The following is a 21,926-nucleotide window of genomic DNA, read 5'->3' as shown; positions in this document are numbered from 1 at the left end:
GATGTATAAACAAAATAAATCAAAAAGACTCCAAGAGTAACAAGATCCTCCACTTCTGTCACCATCCAAGCAACTCACCGAGGTGGGTTGCGACCTGTATCTGAAAAACACAACAGAAATATGGTATGAGAACCGGAGGTTCTTAGTATGGTAACAGTGCCCAGTGATGTAGGATATAAGACCCCGGGACGCCAAAGGCGATCCTAGACTTCATATTCATCACAAGATCTCATCTTAAGGTATAACTAAAACAATAAAGCATATATATATATTTTAGGGTAATCTATTTTAGGGGATTTCTATTCTAACCAAACACCGCTGTCCCACAGCCTTCACCAACCGATCCTCCATGCGATCTCATCACCACCACCTTCCAAATCGCCTCAATCCCAGTAAAAATCAAAATTAATTACAATACAAGTAAAACACAAGTAGAAGCATATAAGGCAAGTAGTTCAAGTAAGCAAATAGGCATGTTATCCAATTAGGCATACAAATTCAAGTCGGCAAAGCAGACGAACAGATAGAAAATGCACATGATGAATGCCTGCCCTACTGGCTATGATATCACATTGTCGGTTCAACTGCCAACTCGACACATCTCCATGGAGACGTCGCCCTTCGGAATCATCATTGGTAACCCCCGAGATATAATGCTCGGATAACTGTCCAGGGTTTTGTGCCTGCACACTCTATTGATCCGAAGGGATGCGAGCGGGATACTTGATAAACCATTATTTCATAGTTTATATTGTATTTAATTGTGTGGTTTTATCAAATCTTTACCCACTTATTCATTAATTTAGCATGTATTCACAATTCCTTCCCAAAATTACTCCATGGTTGAAAACTTGCTTCCTAGAGACTTTTAATTATGTATTTTAATTCTCCTTTATTCCATTCGATGCCGTAACCCGTGTGTTAAGTGTTTCAGGCTTTATAGGGCATGAATGACTTGGAAATTGGAGAGGAGGCTTGCAAAAATGGAAGGAACACAAGAAATCGAGGAGATGACCAGCGAGAAGTGACGCAGACGCATGGCTCACGTGACCACGCGAAATAGAGGAAATTGCAGTGACGCGCTCGCATGCCTGACGCGAATGCATGGATTGGAAACTGCACAAGTGACGCGAATACGTGGACGATGCGCACGCGTGGCAAGGCAAAACGCTGGATGACGCGAACGCCTGGATGACGCGATTGCGTGACGTGCGCGATCTGCAGAATCTGCAGAATTCACTGGGGGCAATTTTGGGCCTGTTTTGACCCAGTTCTCGGCCCAGAAAAGCAGATTAGAGCCAGGGAACATGGAGAGACCAAGAACAACATTCATTCTGCATAATTTTAGTTTTAGATCTAACTTTACTCCTCCTCTAGATTTTCTCTCTACACATTCATAGTTCTTAGGATTTCATTTTTATTGTTTTTGGATTGGGATATTGAGAAGAGTTATTACCTCCGCCAAGACTTCATCATTCTAGTTTGTTTTCCCTTACTTGTCACTTACTCTTTCATATCCTTACTCTGTTCAGAATTACTGTTGGATTATTTTTAGAATTTATTAATACAAGAATTATTTTTATCTTTAATTGGTCTCTTTGATTATTATTATTATTTATCATGTTTCCCTTTATTTCTCTTCCTTATTTTGTGAAATTTACATTCATAATGAGCGAGTAGTTCCATAACTTGATTGGGAGATGATTGAAAGGAGAACCTTGAGTTGGAACACTCAAGAGAAAAATTGTAATTGCGTTTAGTGTTGGATCGCCCTCTAGTCACTGACACTAGTCCTTTCCAAGGGAGAGGATTAGGACTTGTGAATAAAAATTGCCTTCCAACTTACTTGACTTTTCTCTACCTAGTAAAGAATAACTAAGCAGAACAACCTTCAATTATCACTTTTATCTTGGGAGAACTCCATCAAGGATAGGGCTTCCAACTAATCTACTCCCGGTCAAGATTTTTATTTAAATTACATAAATTCTCTGATTTAATTTCCTGTTTATCAACTCAAACCATTTTAGAAAATATCTGATTAATAAAATAGCACACCTTTCTGCAACTCGTTGGGAGACGACCTGGGATTCATACTCCCAGTATTTTAATTCTAATTTTGTGACAACCCCTTCTAAATTGATAAGCGGATTTTCGGTTGGTTAAGAACTGTACTTGCAACATATCTCTTATAATAAATTCTTAACTTGCCAATTTCCGCCACGTCAATTTTTGGCGCCGTTGCCGGGGAGTTGCAATAGAGTGCTAAGTTATTGATTGGAATTTATTTATTTGCATTTTATTTTATTTTTCTACTATGAGCTGCATGTTTCTTTCGTCAAATGACGCGTTCACTTCCTGATCCAAGCTTGCCAGTATTTGATCCCGAGATCGAAAGAACTATTTCACGTATAAGGCAAGCTCGGCATCGGTTAGTCCTCCCCAAGGGCGAATCTGAAACGTCACGTAGGGAAGAAACAAGTCCCCGTTCTACTGATTCGGTTGATTTACGTGCAGGTGACATGGCAGCACCTAGAAGAGTTACTATCCAAGAGGCTGGAGCCCCTGATTTCACACTGCAACCGTTTCAAGCGCATCACCCAGCGGTGGCTACAGACTTTGAAATAAAGACTGCACTACTCAACTTGATGCCCAAGTTTCATGGCTTACCTGCTCAAGAGCCTATCAAGCACCTTAGGGATTTCCAAGCAGCCTGTTCTACTGTCAGGCGTGATGGTGCAGATGAAACTTCTATTCTGTTGAAAGCATTCCCATTCTCTCTTGAAGGAAAGGTGAGAGAGTGGTACTACACTCAACCCGCATCAACTGTTTCTGACTGGGATACGCTTAGAAGAGATTTTTTGGAAAAATTCTTTCCAGCTGAAGTTACTGATAAACTGAGGAAAGACATTTCCATGATTGTTCAGGACGAGTCCGAGACTCTCTACGAATACTGGGAGCGCTTCAACAACCTTCTAGAAGCATGCCCCCACCATATGATTGACAAGATAGTGTTGTTCGGCTACGTCACACAGGGCATGAGGCCCCAAGATAAGACCACATTGGAGAGTGCTAGCAATGGGTCTATGAAAAAGTACAAGACCACTGATGAGGCATGGCAATTGGTCAGCGACTTGGCTAAATCTACTAGGAATCACAGACAGAAACAAGGCCGGTCAAAAGCTGTTGCAGAGGTATCTTCTAGCAAAGAGACTACTGCTCTGACTCAGAGTATTTATGAAATGACCAACTTACTGAAGCAGATGCAGTTGAATCAACAACAAGCGCAGCAAAGCCAACAGTTAGTCCCACAGAGAGTGTGCAGGATCTGTGCTGATTATAGCCACTATACTGATGAATATCCGCAGCTCCAGCAGGAAGACAACACTGTGGCAGCCACTCATAACTTTTATGACCGCCCCAATCAAGGATACAATCAAGGTGGCAGCTACAACCATGGATGACAGGACAATTTCAACTAAGGTTGGAGAGATAATTCTAACCAGGGCTGGAGGGACAACAATAACAGAGGAGGCAGAGACAATCAGGAAAATCAGAGGTAGAATAATAACAAAAATAGGCAGGAGAACCAGAACCAGCTTTACAGAGGACCTCACCAGAGGCAATCTCAAGGACCATAGCACAACCAACAGCAGACCTCTCAGATCACTTATCCCTCTTCATCTTCTAATGATGAGTTACTACAATCTATTGATCGGAGACAGCAGGCCATGGAAAACAACCTTACTTCTACTCTAAATGGTCTGAACTCTACCTTGCAAGCTCTTATCTCACAGATTGGATCACTAAATAACTCCAACAACCAGCCTTTGAGCTCCAGTAGAATTCCCTCTCAACCATTGCCCAATCCAAAGGGTGGCATCAATGCCATCACCCTAAGGTCCGGAACCACACTGTAAGAGAGGAATCAGGAGGAGCCAATCCCATTAGAACACGCCTCAGCTGAAGAGGTGGTGGAAGTAGAGGATGCTGAAGAAGAAGAGGACATACAAGACATGGTTGAAGAAGAAGAAGCTCAACCACAGAAGGAAGCACCAAAGGATGTAGACCCTGTAGACAACGTCCTTCCTATTCCATTTCCACAAATTGCAAGGAAGCCCAGGAAGCAGATGGAACTTGATCCCAAAATGGTAGAAATATTCAAAAAGGTTGAGGTAACTGTTCCCCTTTTTGATGTTATTCAACAAGTACCTAAATATGCAAAGTTTCTAAAAGATTTATGCATACATAAAGACAAAATTAATGAATTAGAAACTATCCCTTTAGGTAGTTCTATATCTGCTTTAATGGGAGGTATACCTGAAAAGTATAGTGATCCAGGTCCATGTATGGTTAATTGTACTATTGGTGGTGTGATATTTTCTGACTGCATGTGTGATTTAGGAGCGTGCATTAGTATAATGCCTTTGTCTATATATGATACTTTGAGGCTCCTGATGAGGCACAGAAGTTGGTGAATTAAAAATTATTAAAATAGTTACGTTGCAAGTATACTTCTTAACTCACCGAAAATCTGCCTATCAATTTAGAAATATGTCACAGAGAGTTTAAATTAAAAATTACTGGGAGTTGGAGTCCCAGGTCGTCTCCCAACGAGTTGCAAAAAAGTATGCTATTTTATTAATCAGATGTTCCAAAAGGTTGAGTTAAGTAGATGGAAAATTAAATTGAGAAAATTTAAATAATATGAATAAAAGCCTTGACTGGGAGTTGATTAGTTGGAATCTCTATTATTGATGGGATGATTTCAAGATTAATTTATAATTAATGGTTGTTCTGTTTAATTATCCTTTACTAGGTAAAGGAAAGTCAAACAAGTTGGAATACTAGATCTATTCACGAGTTACAACCCACTTAGTTCAAAGGGATTGGTGTTAGTGACTGGATAGCAATCCAACAGTTAACCCAATCACAAATTCTCTTTCAATCCTTCTGGTGCACGAAATTGTGATCTCTGGTAATGGCTCCAAAAACTTGGTGCTCTAATCTCAATTCATAATTTGTCACAACTTCGATACAACTAACCAGCAAGTGCACTGGGTCGTCCAAGTAATAAACCTTACGTGAGTAAGGGTCGATCCCACAGAGATTGTTGGTATGAAGCAAGCTATGGTCACCTTGTAAATCTCAATCAGGCGGATATAAAATAGTTATGGAGTTTTCGAAAATAAATAATAAACTAAGGATAGAAATACTTATGTAAATCATTGGTGCGAATTTTAGATAAGCGCATAGAGATGCTTTCGTTCCTCTGAACCTCTGCTTTCCTGCTGCCTTCATCCAATCAATCCTACTCCTTTCCATGGCTGGCTTTATGTAAGGGCATCACTGTTGTCAATGGCTACATCCCATCCTCTTGTGAAAATGGTCCAAATGCTCTGTCACAGCACGGCTAATCATCTGAGGTTCTCGATCATACTGGAATAGGATTCACCCTCCTTTTGCGTCTGTCACTACGCCCAGCACTCGCGAGTTTGAAGCTCATCACAGTCATTCAATCCTTGAATCCTACTCAGAATACCACAGACAAGGTTTAGACTTTCCGGACTCTCATGAATGCTGCCATCAATCTAGCTTATACCACGAGGATTCTGATTAAGAAATCCAAGAGATACTCATTCAATCTAAGGTAGAACGGAAGTGGTTGTCAGGCACGCGTTCATAGGGAATGATGATGATTGTCACATTCATCACATTCAGATTGAAGTGCGAATGAATATCTTAGAAGCGGAATAAGTTGAATTGAATAAAAAAACAGTAGTACTTTGCATTAATCTTTGAGGAACAGCAGAGCTCCACACCTTAATCTATGGAGTGTAGAAACTCTACCGTTGAAAAATACATAAGTGAAAGGTCCAGGCATGGCCGAATGACCAGCCCTTCTGATCTAAGAACCAGGCGTCCAAAGATGTCAAATACAATAGTAAGAGGTCCTATTTATACTAAACTAGTTACTAGAGTTTACAGAAGTAAGTAATTGATGCATAAATCCACTTCCGGGGCCTACTTGGTGTGTGCTTGGGCTGAGCTTGAATGTTACACATGGGGAGGTCATTCTTGGAGTTGAACGCCAGTTTTTGTGCCATTTTGGGCGTTGAACTCCACTTTGCAACTTGTTTCTGGCGCTGGACGCCAGAATTGGGCAGAGAGCTGGCGTTGAACGCCAGTTTAGGTCATCTAAACTTGGGCAAAGTATGGACTATTATATATTGCTGGAAAGCCCTGGATGTCTACTTTCCAACGAAATTGGAAGCGCGCCATTTTGATTTCTGTAGCTCCAGAAAATCTATTTTGAGTGCAGGGAGGTCAGAATCCAACAGCATTAGCAGTCCTTCTTCAACCTCTGAATCTGATTTTTGCTCAAGTCCCTCAATTTCAGCCAGAAAATACCTGAAATCATAGAAAAACACACAAACTCATAGTAAAGTCCAGAAATGTGAATTTAACATAAAAACTAATGAAAACATCCCTAAAAGTAACTAGATTCTACTAAAAACATACTAAAACCAATGCCAAAAAGCGTATAAATTATCCGCTCATCACAACACCAAACTTAAATTGTTGCTTGTCCCCAAGCAACTGAATATCAAATAGGATAAAAAGAAGAGAATATACTATAAATTCCAAACTATCAATGAAACATAGCTTCAATCAGATGAGCGAGACTTGTAGCTTTTTGCCTCTTGAATAGTTTTGGCATCTCACTTTATTCATTGAGGTTCAGAATGATTGGCATCTATAGGAACTCAGAGTTCAGATAGTGTTATTGATTCTCCTAGTTCAGTATGATGATTCTTGAACACAGCTATTTTATGAGTCTTGGCCGTGGCTCTAAGCACTTTATTTTCCAGTATTACCACCGGATACATAAATGCCACAGACACATAATTGGGTGAACCTTTTCAGATTGTGACTCAGCTTTGCTAAAGTCCCCAATTAGAGGTGTCCAGGGTTCTTAAGCACACTCTTTTTTTTTTTGCTTTGGACCTTGACTTTAACCGCTCAGTCTCAAGTTTTCACTTGACACCTACACGCCACAAGCACATGGTTAGGGACAGCTTGGTTTAGCCGCTTAGGCCAGGATTTTATTCCTTTAGGCCCTCCTATCCACTGATGCTCAAAGCCTTGTGATCCTTTTTATTTGCCCTTGCCTTTTGGTTTTAAGGGTTATTGGCTTTTTGCTCTTGCCTCTTGGTTTTAAGAGCTTTTGGCTTTTTCTGCTTGCTTTTTCTTTTTCTTTCTAATTTTGTTTTTGCCTTTTTTTTTCTGCAAGCTTTTTTCTTTGCTGCTTTTTCTTGCTTCAAGAATCATTTTCATGATTTTTCAGATTATCAAATAACATGTCTCCTTATCATCATTCTTTCAAGAGCCAACATATTTAACATTCTTAAACAACAACTTCAAAAGACATATGCACTGTTCAAGCATTCATTCAGAAAACAAGAAGCATTGTCACCACATCAACATAATTAAACTAAGTTCAAGGATAAATTCGAAACTCATGTACTTCTTGTTCTTTTGAATTAAAACATTTTTCATTTAAGAGAGGTGATGGATTCATAGGACATTCATAACTTTAACACATGGTTACTAACTACTAATGATCATGTAATGAAGACACAAACATAGATAAGCACTTAACATAGAGAAAACAAAAAACAGAAAGTGAGAACAAGGAATGAGTCCACCTTAGTGATGGTGGCGTTTTCTTCTTGAGGAGCTAATAATGTCCTTGAGCTCTTCTATGTCTCTTCCTTGTCTTTGTTGCTCCTCCCTCATTGCTTTTTGATCTTCTCTGATTTCATGAAGGATGATGGAGTGCTCTTGATGTTCCACCCTTAGTTGTCCCATGTTGGAACTTAATTCTCCTAGGGAGGTGTTGATTTGCTCCTAATAGTTTTGTGGAGGAAAATGCATTTGAGGCATCTCTGGGATCTCATGGTGATGAGCTTCCTGCGCCTCTTGAGCTCCATGAATGGGCTCTCTTGCTTGCTCCATCTTTTTCTTAGTGATGGGCTTCTCTTCCTCAATGTGAATGTCTCCTTCTATGAAAGCTCCAGCTGAGTAACATAGATGGCAAATAAGATGAGGAAAAGCTAGCCTTGCCCCAGGGGAGGGCTTTTCGGCTATTTTGTAGAGTTCAAGGGAGATGACTTCATGAACTTCTACTTCCTCTCCAATCATGATGCTATGGATCATGATGGCCCGATCCACAGTAACTTCAGATCGGTTGCTAGTGGGGATGATGGAGCGTTGGATGAACTCCAACCATCCTCTAGCCACAGGTTTGAGGTCCAGTCTTCTTAGTTGAACCGGCTTGCCTTTGGAGTCAATCTTCCATTGAGCTCCTTCCACACATATGTCCATGAGAACTTGGTCCAACCTTTGATTAAAGTTGACCCTTCTAGTGTAGGGGCGCTCATCTTCTTGCATCATAGGCAAGTTAAACGCCAACCTCACATTCTCCGGACTAAAATCTAAGTATTTCCCCCGAACCATTGTAACATAATTCTTTGGATTCGGGTTCTTACTTTGATCATGGTTCCTAGTGATCCATGCATTGGCATAGGACTCTTGAACCATTAGGATGCCGACTTGTTGGATGGGGCTTGTTAGAACTTCCCAACCTCTTTTTTGGATTTCATGTCGGATCTCCGGATACTCATTTCTCTTGAGTTTGAAAGGGACCTCAGGGATCACCTTCTTCTTGGCCACAACATCATAGAAGTGGTCTTGATGAGCTTTGGAGATGAACCTTTCCATCTCCCATGACTCGGAGGTGGAAGCTTTTGTCTTCCCTTTCCCTTTTCTAGAGGATTCTCCGGTCTTGGGTGCCATCAATGGTAATGGAAAAACAAAAAGCTTATGCTTTTACCACACCAAACTTAGAATTTTGCTCACCCTCGAGCAAGAGAAGAAAGAATAGATGAAGAAGAAGAAGAAAATATGGAGAGGAGGGGGGAGGTGTGTTTCGGCCAATAAGAGAAAAGAGGGTTGTGTTGTGTGAAAATGAGGAAGAATGGAGGGTTATATATAGGGAAGGGAGGGGGTAAGTTCGGCCATTTAGGGTGGGTTTGGGTGGGAAATTGATTTTGAATTTTAAAGGTACGTGGAGTTTATGAGGTAGGTTTATGGGGAAGAGTGGATGGATGTGAGTGGTGAAGTGGTGATAGGGAAGAGAGATTGAGGTGATTGGTGAAGAGTTTTGGAGAAGAGTGTTTATGGGATTGTGTGAAAGAGGGGTGAGAAGAAGTAAGTGGAGGTAGGTGGGGATCCTGTGGGGTCCACAAATCCTGAGGTGATCCTGTGGGGTCCACAGATCCTGAGGTGTTCAAGGATTTACAACCTTGCACCCAATTAGGCATGCAAAATGCCCTTACACACAACTCTGGGCGTTCAGCGCCAGATTGGTGCTTGTTCTGGGCGTTGAACGCCCATTTGTTGCCCATTTCTGGCGTTGAACGCCAGAACCATGCTTGTTCTGGGTGTTCAGCGCCAGCTCTTCTCCAGGGTGCATTTCTGGCGTTCAAACGCCCAGATGCTGCCCATTTCTGGCGTTCAGCGCCAGAACTATGCTCTGTTCTGGCGTTGAACGCCCAAAACATGCTTCTTACTGGCGTTTAAACGCCAGTAAGGTCTTTCTCCAGGGTGTGATTTTTCTTCTGTTGGTTTTGATTCCGTTTTCAATTTTTATATTTATTTTGTGACTCCACATGATCATGAACCTAATAAAACATGAAAAACAATGAAAATTAGATAAATAAACATTGGGTTGCCTCCCAACAAGCGCTTCTTTAATGTCAATAGCTTGACAGTGGGCTCTCATGGAGCCTCACAGATGTGCAGAGCTTTGTTGAGACCTCCCAACACCAAACTTAGAGTTTGGATATGGGGGTTTGACACCAAACTTAGAGTTGGGTTGTGGCTTCTCAACACCAAACTTAGAGTTTGACTGTGGGGGCTTTGTTTGACTCTGCTTTGAGAGAAGCTTTTTATGCTTCCTCTCCATGGATGCAGAGAGAGATCCTTGAGTTGTAAACACAAGGTTGTCCTCATTTATTTGAAGGATCAATTCTCCTCTGTCTACATCAATCACAGCTCTTGTTGTGGCTAGGAAAGATCTTCCTAGGATGATGGATTCATTCTCATCCTTCCTAGTATCTAGGACTATGAAATCAGTAGGGATGTAAAGGCCTTCAACCTTTACTAACACGTCCTCTACTTGTCCATAAGCCTGTTTTTTTGAATTGTCTGCCATCTCTAATGAGATTTTAGCAGCTTGCACCCCAAAGATTCCCAGTTTCTCTATTACAGAGAGGGGCATGAGGTTTATTCCTGAACCAAGGTCACACAGAGCCTTAAAGATCATGGTGCCTATGGTACAAGATATTAAGAACTTTCCAGGATCCTGTTTCTTCTGAGGCAATGTCAGTTGATCCAGATCACTTAGTTCATTGGTGAACAAGGGAGGTTCATCTTCCCAAGTTTCAATGCCAAATAATTTGGCATTCAGCTTCATGATTGCACCAAGGTACTTGGTGACTTGCTCCTCAGTGACATCCTCATTCTTTTCAGAAGAGGAATACTCATCAGAGCTCATGAATGGCATAAAGAGGTTTAATGGAATCTCTATGGTCTCTAGTTGAGCCTCAGATTCTTTTGGTTCCTCAGAGGGAAGCTCCTTATTGATCACTGGGCGTCCCAGGAGGTCTTCCTCACTGGGATTCACGTCCTCTCTCACCCTTACAGGTTTGGCCATGGTAATTAATTCAATGGCCTTGCATTCTCCTTTTGGATTCTCTTCTGTATTGCTTGGGAGAGTACTAGGAGGGATTTTAGTGATCCTTTTACTCAGCTGGCCCACTTGTGCCTCCAAATTTCTAATAGAGGACCTTGTTTCCTTCATGAAACTTACAGTGGCATTAGATAGATCAGAGACTAAGTTTGCTAATTTAGAGGTATTTTGTTCAGAGTTCTCTGTCTGTTGCTGAGTGGATGATGGAAAAGGCTTGCTATTGCTAAACCTGTATCTTCCACCATTATTAAAGCCTTGTTGAGGCTTTTGTTGATCCTTCCATGAGAGATTTGGATGATTTCTCCATGATGGATTATAGGTGTTTCCATAAGGTTCACCAAAGTAATTCACCTCTGCTATTGCAGGGTTCTCAGGATCATAACCTTCTTCTTCAGAAGATGCCTCTTGAGTACTGTTAGATGCAGCTTGCATTCCATTCAGACTCTGAGAAATCATATTGACTTGCTGAGTCAATATTTTGTTCTGAGCCAATATGGCATTCAGAGTATTAATTTCAAGAACTCTCTTCTTCTGAGGCATCCCATTACTCACAGGATTCCTCTCAGAAGTGTACATGAACTGGTTATTAGCAACCATGTCAATGAGTTCTTGAGCTTCTGCAGGCGTTTTCTTTAGGTGAATGGATCCACCTGCAGAAGTATCCAATGACATCTTTGATAGCTCAGATAAACCATCATAGAATATATCCAGGATGGTCCATTCTGAAAGCATGTCAAAAGGACACTTTTTGGTCAGCTACTTGTATCTTTCCCAAGCTTCATAGAGGGATTCACCTTCTTTCTGTCTGAAGGTTTGAACATCCACTCTAAGATTGCTCAGCTTTTGAGGAGGAAAGAACTTGGCTAAGAAAACCGTGACCAGCTTATCCCAAGAGTTCAGGCTGTCTTTGGGTTGAGAGTCCAACCACACTCTAGCTTTGTCTCTTACAGCAAAAGGGAAAAGCATGAGCTTGTAGAATTCAGGATCTACTCCATTAGTCTTAATAGTATCACAGATCTGCAAGAATTCAGTTAAGAACTGAAAAGGATCTTTAGATGGAAGTCCATGAAACTTGCAGTTCTGCTGCATCAGAGAAACTAGCTGAGGTTTTAGCTCAAAATTGTTTGCTCCGATGGCAGGAATGGAGATGCTTCTTCCATGTAAATTGGAATTTGGTGCAGTAAAGTCACCAAGCATCCTTCTTGCATTATTGTTGTTGGGTTCAGCTGCCATCTCCTTGTTCGAAATTTTCAATAAGGTTGTCTCTGGATTGTTGTAATTTAGCTTCTCTTAGTTTCCTCTTCAGAGTCCTTTCAGGTTCTGGATCAGCTTCAACAAGAATGCCTTTTTCCTTGTTCCTGCTCATAAGAAAGAGAAGAGAACAAGAAAAGAAGAAGAATCCTCTATGTCACAGTAAAGAGGTTCCTTATTGTTAGTAGAAGAAGAAAAGGAATAGGGGTGAAGAAAAATGAAGAATCCAAACACAAGGGTAAGGATAGGAGCAGTGATGTGAGATGAAGAGAAGTGTTAGTAGATGAATAAATAATTAGAAGGAGATGAGGTAGAAGGATTTTCGAAAATTATTTTTGAAAAAGGGTTAGTGATTTTCGAAAATAGTTTTTGAAACAGGTTAGTAATTTTCAAAAATTAAAATCAAAAATTAAAATAATTAGTTAATTAAAAAGAATTTTTGAAAAAGAGGGAAGATATTTTCGAAAATTAGAGAGAGAGAGTTAGTTAGGTAGTTTTGAAAAAGATAAGAAACAAACAAAAAGTTAGTTAGTTAGTTGAAACAAATTTTGAAAAGATAAGAAGTTAGGAAGTTAGAAAAGATATTTTGAAATCAAATTTTTGAAAAAGATAAGATAAGAAGATATTTTTGAAAAGATATGATTGAAATTAGTTTTGAAAAATATTTGATTTTTAAAATCACAATTAATGACTTGATTCACAAGGAATCACAAGATATGATTCTAGAACTCAAAGTTTGAATCTTTCTTAACAAGCAAGTAACAAACTTGAAATTGTTGAATCAAAACATTAATTGATGATGTTATTTTCGAAAATTAGGAGATAAAGATAAGAAAAAGATTTTTGAAAAATATTTTTAAAATTTTCGAAAATAACTAAGAAAATGAAAAAGATTTGATTTTTGAAAAAGATTTTGAAAAAGATAAGATTTTTAAATTGAAAATTTGATTTGACTCATAAAAACAACTAGATTTTTAAAAATTTTTGAAAAAGTCAAATCTAATTTTCGAAATTTTAAGAGAGAAAAAAGGGGAAGATTTTTTTTTATTTTTGAATTTTTAATGATGAGAGAGAAAAACACTAAAATGATGCAATGCATGAAATTTTTAGATCAAAACAATGAATGCATGCAAGAACACTATGAAGATCATGATGAACATCAAGAACATATTTTTGAAAATTTTTTTTTAATGCAAAGAAAACATGCAAGACACCAAACTTCGAAATCTTTCATGTTTAGACACTATGAATGCAAAAATGCATATGAAAAACAAGAAAAGACACAAAACAACAAAACATCAAGATCAAACAAGAAGATTTACCAAGAACAACTTGAAGATCATGAAGAACACCATGAATGCATGAATTTTCGAAAAATGCAAAATGAATATGCAATTGACACCAAACTTATAACATGACACATGACTCCAACAAGAAACATAAAAAATATTTTTGATTTTTATGATTTTATGAATTTTTTGTATTTTCTTTTAATTTTTTCGAAAATCATTTTGAAAAAGAAAAAATAAGGCTTCCAAAAATTTTTAATATGAATCCCAGGAATCTTATTCTCTTTAGTCTAAAGCTCCAATCAAAGGGTTAGGCATGGCTTAATAGCCAGCCAAGCTTTAGCATGAATATGGGAGTAATTCATTCAATTTTAAGCCAAAACCTCTATCCAAAAGAATTTAGACATGGTTTTATAGCCAGCATGCTTCAACCTGCTTCATGAAACTCTAGAATTCATTCTTAAAAATTCTGAAGAAAAAATATATTTTTGAAAACATTTTTATTTTAAAAAATTTTTTTTTTGAAAACAAAGGAGAAATTTTTGAAAGATTTTTGAAAAATTTTTGAAAATAAAACAAAAAAAAAATTACCTAATCTGAGCAACAAGATGAACCGTCAGTTGTCCAAACTCGAACAATCCCCGGCAACGGCGCCAAAAACTTGGTGCACAAAATTGTGATCCCCGGCAACGGCGCCAAAAACTTGGTGCACGAAATTGTGATCTCTGGTAATGGCTCCAAAAACTTGGTGCTCTAATCTCAATTCATAATTTGTCACAACTTCGATACAACTAACCAGCAAGTGCACTGGGTCGTCCAAGTAATAAACCTTACGTGAGTAAGGGTCGATCCCACGGAGATTGTTGGTATGAAGCAAGCTATGGTCACCTTGTAAATCTCAGTCAGGCAGATATAAAATAGTTATGGAGTTTTCGAAAATAAATAATAAACTAAGGATAGAAATACTTATGTAAATCATTGGTGAGAATTTCAGATAAGCGCATAGAGATGCTTTCGTTCCTCTGAACCTCTGCTTTCCTGCTGCCTTCATCCAATCAATCCTACTCCTTTCCATGGCTGGCTTTATGTAAGGGCATCACCGTTGTCAATGGCTACATCCCATCCTCTTGTGAAAATGGTCCAAATGCTCTATCACAGCACGGCTAATCATCTGAGGTTCTCGATCATACTGGAATAGGATTCACCCTCCTTTTGCGTCTGTCACTACGCCCAGCACTCGCGTGTTTGAAGCTCGTCACAGTCATTCAATCCCTGAATCCTACTCGGAATACCACAGACAAGGTTTAGACTTTCCAGACTCTCATGAATGCCGCCATCAATCTAGCTTATACCACGAGCATTCTGATTAAGAAATCCAAGAGATACTCATTCAATCTAAGGTAGAACGGAAGTGGTTGTCAGGCACGCGTTCATAGGGAATGATGATGATTGTCACATTCATCACATTCAGGTTGAAGTGCGAATGAATATCTTAGAAGCGGAATAAGTTGAATTGAATAGAAAAACAGTAGTACTTTGCATTAATCTTTGAGGAACAGCAGAGCTCCACACCTTAATCTATGGAGTGTAGAAACTCTACCGTTGAAAAATAAATAAGTAAAAGGTCCAGGCATGGCCGAATGGCCAGCCCCTCTGATCTAAGAACCAGGCGTCCAAAGATGTCAAATACAATAGTAAGAGGTCCTATTTATACTAAACTAGTTACTAGGGTTTACAGAAGTAAGTAATTGATGCATAAATCCACTTCCGGGGCCCACTTGGTGTGTTCTTGGGCTGAGCTTGAATGTTACACGTGGGGAGGTCATTCTTGGAGTTGAACGCCAGCTTTTGTGCCATTTTGGGCGTTGAACTCCACTTTGCAACTTGTTTCTGGCGCTGGACGCCAGAATTGGGCAGAGAGCTGGCGTTGAACGCCAGTTTGAGTCATCTAAACTTGGGAAAAGTATGGACTATTATATATTGCTGGAAATCCCTGGATGTCTACTTTCCAACGCAATTGGAAGCGCGCCATTTTGAGTTCTGTAGCTCCAGAAAATCCATTTTGAGTGCAGGGAGGTCAGAATCCAACAGCATCAGCAGTCCTTCTTCAACCTCTGAATCTGATTTTTGCTCAAGTCCCTCAATTTCAGACAGAAAATATCTGAAATCACAGAAAAATACACAAACTCATAGTAAAGTCCAGAAATGTGAATTTAACATAAAAACTAATAAAAACATCCTTAAAAGTAACTAGATTCTACTAAAAACAATGCCAAAAAGCGTATAAATTATCCGCTCATCACCTTCCAACTCAAGAGTTCCTTTCAATCAACTCCCCATCAAGTGAAGAAACTACTCGCTCATTGTAAATAATAAATCCATAACATATGAAAGAGAATTAAAAGAAGACATGATTATTGGAATGGAAAATAAATTAAAATGGAAGAAATAATCCTTGTATTAAATAATCATGAAAGTATTTAAATGACAAAATTGAACAAAGCAAAGAACATGGAAGAATAAAACCAAGTTAAGAGAACGAACTAGAATGATGAAGTCTTGATGAGGAAATAACTCTTCTCAATGTTCCAATGCTAAGACCAATTAAAAATTAACATTCTAAAACCTAAAGAGAAAAACCTAAAGGAGTAAAACTAGATCTAAAACTGAAAACTGTGTAGAATGAATGTTGTGTTTTTGTTTCTGCATATTCTCTGGCTTTAGTCTGCTGTTCCGGGCCGAAAACTGGGTCGAAATAAGGTCCAAAATTGCCCCCAGCGAATTCTGCAGATTATGCAGATCGCACATGTCACGCGATCGCGTCATCCATGCGGACGCGTCATTCGCGATTTTCCTTGCCACGCGTTCGCGTCGTCCACGCTACCACGTCGCTTGAGCTTTTCCAATCCACGCGGTCGCGTGAGCCATGCGACTGTGTCACTTCTCGCTGGTTATCTCCTCAAATTCTTGTGTTCCTTCCATTTTTGCTAGCTTCCTTTCCAATCTCCAACTCATTCATGCCTTATAAAGTCTGAAACACTCAACACACAGATCACGGCATCGAATGGAATAAAGGAGAATTAAAAAATACATAATTAAAGTCTCTAGGAAGCAGTTTTCAAACATGTTATAAATTCAAGAAGGAATTATAATTTCATGATAATTTAATGAATAAGTGGGTAAGGATCATGATAAAACCACACAATTAAACACAATATAAACCATAAAATAGTGGTTTATCAACCTCCCCACACTTAAACATTAGCATGTCCTCATGCTTAATTGAAGGAGATAAGGAAATAAGTATGAACATGTAGAAACTCATGAAATGCAATGCAAGCCTATATATATATATATATATATATATATATATATATATATAAATACAACTATATGATTCTTGCCCACTTGATCAAAAGTAAATAAGCTCTTCCAAACAATTACAAATCAAATTCCACTAATTCTATCATTATACAATAAAACAGATAAAAGTGCGAGAAGATAGCTCATGAAAGCAGGGAACATGAAAATTCAAGCATTGAACCCTCACTGATAATGTATGTACGCTCTAATCTCTAGTGTATAGGGTAATCACTCTATCCTTCTCTAATCATGCTTTCTAACTTTTGTTCTTCTCCTAACCAATCAACAACAGTTAATATACCAATGCAAACATCATGAGGTCTTTTCAAGATTGTAATGGGGCTAAGGTACAGGTAGGGGTATACATTTGGTCAAGTGATCTAATAAATTGAATCTTTAATTAACCCAAGCTCCAACCCAACTTTTATATTTTTAATGTAATCTTAAAGTTCATACCTAGCTACCCAGAATTCCCTTTTTCAATCCATACTCATGTATCAACTTTGTATTTGATTCTATCATATGTGCATTAATCTTTGAATTCTGAATTTAACATTGGGGTAATTTTGTCCCCTTATTTATTTATTTATATTTTTATATTTATTTTTTTTTTACATTAAAATAAATATAGCTTATCAATGCACTTAGATTTTTAATTCTCATAGTTTCACATGAGTAGGTATCCAAATTTCCATTAAATTCTCATGACACATTCCCTTAACAACTTTTGTTCCCACAATTTCCCATACTTAACTAGCACACACAATTCTATCTTAAGCTAACCAAAGATTCAATTGGGGATATACAATTGTTTTTCAGCTTAAGGTTAGTAATGTGGTAAAATATAGAACAAATGGGATTTAAAGGCTCAAAGTGGTTAACAAAGGTAATTGAAAACGGTAGGCTTAATTTGGATAAGTGAGTTTAAACAAATAATGGCCTCAATCATGTGCAAGCATGCAAATATAATAAATATTGGACATATAAGATAAAACAAAATATAGATTACAATCATAGAGAAGTAAACACACAAGGATGAAATAATTATGGTTAAATAATGTAACCATACATAAAGGCTCAAATCTTTCACAGGTTGTATGTTCTTTAGCTCAAATATCATGTTCCAAATACAAATCAAGCAAATTTATCATAAAAATTTTCAAAAATTAGTGAAATTTTGTTCCAAAGATAGAGTCTTAAAAGAAACTTATTGTCTTTTCAATCAAGTAGAACATGCATGCAACTATCCTAACCTATGCAATTTATTCTATTCTATAAAAGAAAGAAAATCTAACTAAAATATCCTAATTATTGGTGCTAGAGAAGAGAAATTACCTCCGGAAGTTAGGTACTGACCGACCTCCCCACACTTAAGGCTTTGCACCGTCCTCGGTGCCGTCTGTCAGGAACAGGGGTGGGCAGGTAGCAGTATCTCCACAACCGGGACCGTCATGGCTCCCTGTGCTAGTAAAAGAAGTGGATTCCGGGGTGTCTAAGTCTCTGCGATCTCCTCTAAGTAGCTCCCTGAGGTGTTTGAATCTTCGGTTGTTACGGCGCTCTCTAAACTTAGCTTTGTGTTCTTGCCGATCCAACCTTGTGATTATCTGCTGGAGTAATTCATCAGTTGTAGGTGCTTGTGGTGTTGAAGAAGGATTATCTTCAACTGGAGCAATAGGAAGACTTGTAGTGGCTGCTGGAAGTCTGAGGTATTTCCCGTTAGGGACATACTGATCATCCCGTGGAAGCACGGCTTTGGTGTCCCCAGCTCTGTAGGAGACTCCGGCTGCTGAGACAAGATCTGAGACCAAGGCGGGGAAAGGTAAGTTGCCCGCAATTTGTACGTGTTCCATAGCATTCCGGATATGTCTTGAGAGATTCAGAGGTTGGTCTGTAAGGATGCACCATAGTAGAACAGCCATGTCCGCAGTGAAGGAGGACTCATGAGTGCTCGGAAAGATGTAATGGGATATGATCTGTGCCCATACGCGAGCCTCCAAGGTAAGTGCTGAAGCCAAGATTCACTTAGGGCGGGTACGGTGGTATCCGTAGATCCAACGGCTGCTAGGTAATGCGATAACTCCGAGAACGGAGTCCCAGTCAAATTGGTACCTCTGGCGCTTAAGTGCGGCTTCTTGGAAGGCGTCCATTCCTTCTGGAATAGGGGGAAGACTCAGAGCTTGCTGAATGGCCATTTCTGTAATGGGGACTTACTTATGCCGGACATAAACAGACTGCAGGGTTGGCATGTAGAAGTTAAAGTAGAACTCAACTACCCAAGAAAGATTGACCTGCCTTGGCTGTCTCCGTAGGAAACCCCATTGTCTTCGTTCAATTTGCGGCTCAACAAAGATAGCAATATTGGACGGGAGGATAAGAAGGTATTCATTGTTATAGTTCCTTTCTGCCAGGATAGGGAACATCCGCTCACAGTAGCGATTGGGAAATCGCGTAGTTTCCTTTGCTGGAAAGGCTTTCTCTTTGTCATCAACCTTTATTATCCTCTTAACTCTTTTTGTTGAGGGCTTGACTGCGGTTGAAGACGGCTCTGCCACTGATGCTCTTTTAGTGCCTCTTCTTGCTGGGGGTTTAGAAGTGGCTTTCTCCTTTCCTTTCTTGGTGGCCATCCTAAAAAGAGAGGAGAAAGTAAATTAAATTCAAATAGATATATAGCAAGGAAGAGAATGGAAGAGTGGTGATGGATGCACATTAGGATGTAGTTGACATTAGCACAGGCTCTCGAGTACATGTGAAAAGCCAACAATGAAAAATAGTCAGTGCACCGAAAGATAAGTAGATGCAAGGTGTTTATTGGCATGCCGAAAAAGGGCATGAGTAGCATAGACCAAGCATCAGTTGTAACAAGCCAAAATGTTTGTATTGACAATTAAATTCAATTAAAACAATAGTAAAGAGAATTTGTGAAAAGCAAGCATTGAATAGTAGAGTAAAGTAATATAGAAAAGTGCATAATGCTATATGGGCTTTTTCACAAACACATGGCATGCATGGTAAATAAGATATAGAAAGTATGAAGGTGAACATACAAGAAATCCCTTAAAAATAATAATTGTCAAAAAAATTGCAACAATCCACAAGCATATAATGAGGAATAATGACTCAAATAAATTTCTAATACCATGTAAAAAGGAAAAGAAGAAGAAGGAAAATATGAATAATGAAAAGAAAAAGAAAAGAAAAAGAAAAGAAAAAGAAAATAATATATAAAATAATAAGAATGATAGAAAAGAGAAGAAGGAAGAAGAAAATAGAACCTTGGTAATGGAGGTGAGAGAGAGAGAGAGAGATAGGTGAGATAGAAGGAAGAAGGGATAAGGAAGAAATAAGGAGGGAAAAGAAAAATTAGGATTTGGAGGAGAGAAAGATAAGATATGTGGCAATTTTAGGTTGAGCTGTGCGGCGCATGCGACGCGGCCGCGTGGGGCATGCGTTCGCGTGGATGCACTTCAAGTATGGTGACGCGATCGCGTGGATCACGCGGTCGCGTGACCCATGTTGTGCTTCTGGCGCGAGTGCAGCCTCACACCAGCACAACTCTCTTTTCAAATTAATTTATTTGCCAAAATTGGGACGGCGCGATCACGTGGGTCACGAGATCGCGTGAGTGTGCGTCAGAAAATGGATGACGCGGCCGCGTCAGCGACGCGGTCGCGTGATAAGGATTGTGCTTCCAGCACTAATCCAGCATCACTCTCGCACAATATTTCATTGTGCACCCTTTTACGTCGAAAACTCAGGGCACGCGGCCGCGTGGGGCACGCGGCCGCGTGGGAGGCCATGATTCCCATGCGACGCGAACGCGTCAGCGACACGGTCGCGTGGGTTGATTTGTGCCATTGGCATGCCTCCAGCCACGCTCCAGCGTGACTTTCTGTTCATCTTTATTTTTCTTTACTCTCCTTACGACGCGGACGCGTCGCGTAGCGGAAATTTTTTTTTTTTGAAAATAAAAACATGTAAATGCAGATGCATGAAAGTACTAAGAAAGAGAAGAGTTATTGAATAGGAAAAACTAAAAATAAAGAAAAGAACGATCATACCATGGTGGGTTGTCTCCCACCTAGCACTTTGCTTTAACGTCCGTAAGTTGGACGCTCCACTAGCTTAATCTTCTGCTATGTGGGGATCTTCCAAGAGGAAGATTTCAAGCTCCTTGTTTCTCTGCATCTTCTCGCCATGGTATAGCTTCAAGCGTTGTCCATTAACCTTAATAAGTTCAGAGCTTGAAGGATGGCTTAGGTGATAAACTCCGTACGGTTCGGCCTTCTCTACTCTGTATGGACCTTCCCATCTTGATCTCAACTTACCTGGCATGAGCCTTAGTCGAGATTTGTAAAGGAGGACTAAATCCCCAGGTTGGAACTCTTTCTTCTTGATGTTTTGATCATGTACAGCCTTCATCTTTTCCTTGTATATTCTGGAGTTTTCATAAGCTTCTAGGCGAAGGCTCTCCAGTTCCTGCAGTTGCAACTTCCTTTCAACTCCGGCTTTCTCAATTCCCATGTTGCACTCCTTAACTTCCCAAAAAGCTATGTGTTCTACTTCAACTGGGAGATGACAAGCTTTTCCATAAACCAAGCGAAAAGGACTCATCCCAATGGGTGTCTTGTATGCTGTTCTATATGCCCAGAGTGCATCTTGTAGCCTGGTGCTCCAGTCTTTTCTATGAGGCTTTACTATCTTTTGCAAGATACGCTTAATTTCTCTGTTTGACACCTCGGCTTGCCCATTAGTTTGGGGATGGTAAGCTGTTGCAACTTTATGAATTATCCCATGCTTCTTCATTAATCCTGTCAGTCTCCTGTTACAAAAATGGGTGCCTTGATCGCTCAAGATTGCTCGTGGTGATCCGAAGCGACATATAATATGGTTTCTCACAAAGAAAACAACAGTGTTAGCATCATCAGTGCGGGTAGGAATTGCTTCCACCCATTTGGAAACATAATCCACAGCTAACAATATATAAAAATATCCATTAGAATTTGGAAATGGACCCATGAAGTCAATGCCCCAAACATCAAAAATTTCACAGAAAAGCATAATTTATTGAGGCATCTCATCTCTCCTGGATATATTGCCAAATTTTTGGCATGGGAGACAAGATTTACAAAACTCAGCAGCGTCTCTAAAAGGAGTAGGCCACCAGAATCCATAGTCTAAGATCTTTCTAGCTGTTCTTTGAGGGCCAAAAT

The 21,926-nt window shown here is 39.4% G+C and overlaps 1 pseudogene; it reads right to left on the bottom strand.

The window, feature by feature from the left end:
• Positions 1–18,086: 18,086 nt before the first annotated feature.
• Positions 18,087–19,340, bottom strand: LOC148571467 (uncharacterized; annotated as a pseudogene).
• Between the last annotated feature and the right edge of the window lie 2,586 nt (positions 19,341–21,926).

The sequence above is a fragment of the Arachis ipaensis genome, chromosome B3, assembly GCF_059453495.1.
Source record: "Arachis ipaensis isolate K30076 ecotype BB chromosome B3, ASM5945349v1, whole genome shotgun sequence".
In the NCBI taxonomy this organism is placed as follows: Eukaryota; Viridiplantae; Streptophyta; class Magnoliopsida; order Fabales; family Fabaceae; genus Arachis; species Arachis ipaensis.
Note: the sequence above shows the minus strand (reverse complement) of the source record. Positions and strands in the feature narration are given on the sequence as shown.